We start from the raw sequence: 2,932 nt of genomic DNA on the forward strand, positions 1-2,932 counted from the left end.
GGGGGGGCCCAGGCCGGGCGGGGGGCCCCCCCCCCCCCCAGTGCACAAATTTTTGTGCACCGGCCTCTAGTATAATTATAAAGAGGTCAATTCATTAAGGGAATATAATAGTTCTTAATATATATGAACCCAACATTAGATCATCTAAATATATAAAAAGCAATATAATAATAACAGGGGACCTTAACACCTCAGTTTCAACAAGAGATAGATAATCCAGACAGAAAAACTAATGAGGAGACAGTGAACATGAGCAATATTCAGGTAAAATATGCATTCTTATAAATGATCTAAAGTGCAGGAGGCAGCCAATCAATGTTGAGTTTTCTCATCTCTCTCTTTCTCTCTCTCTCTCTCTCTCTCTCTCTCTCTCTCTCTCTCTCTCTCTCTCCCTCCCTCCCTCCCTCCCTCCCTTTTTCTCTAAAAATCAATAAAAAAATTGAAAACAGACACATATATAAATGGTAAAGACTAGAGAGCATAGAAGTAAACCCACACAGATTCAGTCAAGTAATCTCTGACACAGTTGCCAAGAACACACAACAGGGAAAGGATAGTCTCTTCAATAAATGCTGTTTAGAAAACTAGATATTTATGGGAGGAGAAAGTGAAATTGGAACAATATCTTACAACATACACAAATATTAATTTGGAATACATTAGACTCAAGTGTAAGACCTAAAACTGTAAAATATTTGAAAGATAATATAGACTAAAAGTTCCTCAACATTGGTCTTGGCAATATATTTTTTGTTATAACACCTAAAATACAGGCAACAAAGGTGAAAATAAACAAATGGGGCTACATCAGACTAAAAAGCTTATGCATAGCAAAGAAAACACTTAAAAAATTTAAAGGGCAACCTAAGGAATGGAATAAAATATTTGCAAACCATATAACTGATAAGAAGTTAATATCCAAAATATATTTTTAAAAAGTCAGAAAACTCCACATGGAAAAAAAGATAAAAAATAACCCTATTAAAAATGGACAAAGGATCTCACAAGACATTTTTCAAAAAACAATATGTATATAGCCTACAGATATATAAAAAGATGTTCAATATCACTAATAATTAGGAAAATACTTATTAAAACCACAAAGAGATACAACCTCACATATATTAGAATGACTATCATAAAAATTACAATACATAACAAGTGTTGGCAAGGATGCGGAGAAAACAAAACCCTTGTACACATTGGGTGGAAATGTAAACTGGCTCAGCTATTATGGAAAACAATACAGAAGTTTCTCCAAAACTTAACAATATAAGTTATATTGTTAAAATAACCTGGTTATTAACAGTACAGGAGTGAAAGGGGAGACCAAATAGTATAGGTATGCCATTTACACAGCTTTGCCAAAAAGCTGCATTTAACATTCTCCAAGTCTATTCTCTGCTAATTGATGGGGGAAGGGATTAGACAAAGGAAATTTAGATGCATGCCCAGTAAGGTCTGAATGATGTGGAAGTCTTATTGCCCTTCAATCACACCTTAAAAATGGTCAATGGGGGAAAAAAGGACACATATGTACTACTATTTGTAATACTTTAAACAATAAAATAAAAATTAAAAAATGAGTCAGTGGCCAGGATGGGTGTGTCCACTGCAAGCACATGAAATCTAACTATATAAATTTCCAAACAAAGGAAATTTGGCCCCCTTCCTCTCTTGGCTCTCTCACCTCCAGGGCACCAGGCCCTCTTGGGATTCCTGCTGCAGGGGGCTGTGCTCCCTTATTCTTACACTAGAGGCCTAGTGCATGAAATTTGTGCACGGGGGTCCCTTAGCCCAGCCTGCACCCTCTCCAATCCGGGACTGCTGGCTCCTAACTGCTCACCTGCCTGCCAGCCTGATCACCCCTAAGTGCCCTCTCCTGCTGGCCTGTTTGCCCCTAACTGCCCTCCTCTGCCGGCCTGGTCACCCCTAACCACCTGTGCCTTGGCCCCTGCCACCATGGCTTTGTGCAGAAGGATATCCGGATGGATGTCCAGAAGGTGTCCGGTCTAATTAACATATTACCCTTTTATTAGTATAGATTATACAACATAAGCTTTAAGGTAGAATTGCATTAGTAGAAATGAAGAGACATTTCATTAAAAAATGTATATTGGTTTGATATGATTCAAATCCACTTGTTTATGACAAAAATCAAGTCTTTAGGAATAGGATGGCTTGCTTTAGCTGGTTTGGGTCAGGGGCTAGAATTTCAGCCTGAGGACTGAAGGGTCCCAGGTTCGATTCTGGTCAAGGGCACATGCCTGGGTTGAGGGTTCAATCCCCAGTAGGGCGTGTACAGGAGGCAGCCCATCGATGATTCTCTCTCATCATTGATTTTTTAAAAAAATTTGTTTTATTGCTTAAAGTATTACAAAGAGTATTACATATATCTCCTTTTTTCCCCCCCTTGACATTCCCCCGGCCTCCCCTATCCCCCAGTGTCTTGTGTCCATTGGTTATGCTTATATGCATGTATACAAGTCCTTCGGTTCTATTTCTCTCCCTCTCACTTCCTCTCTGAAATAAAAATCTACTTTAAAAAAATAAAAGAATAAGATTGTTTTGCTATCAAAGTCAAGTAAGGTGTGTCATTTGTTGTCCTTGATGAAGTCTGAGAAGCTCAGTTGCTAAGTGACTTTGCTGGGTTCTTATCAAATAAAATCTATGGAGAAGCAACTACGCCCACCATGCATTTAGAACTAAAGTTGGGGAGGACAGAGTGCTTCTGGGGTAGGAGACAGTGAGGGTCAGTGGCTGGGAGGCAGGGAAGACACGGAATGCCCAGTACCTGGAAGTACTGGAGGGTCTGGTATATGCAAATCTGCTGGGGGTGGGGTCAGGCCCTGAGCTCCAAGAGTTCAGGTTGGGAGGGAGGGCAGAGATGCAGTTCCAAGGAATTCCTGTCCTGAGAGGCTCCTCCTCCTCC

Source organism: Myotis brandtii, unplaced genomic scaffold (assembly GCF_000412655.1).
Source record: "Myotis brandtii unplaced genomic scaffold, ASM41265v1 scaffold1370, whole genome shotgun sequence".
NCBI lineage: Eukaryota > Metazoa > Chordata > Mammalia > Chiroptera > Vespertilionidae > Myotis > Myotis brandtii.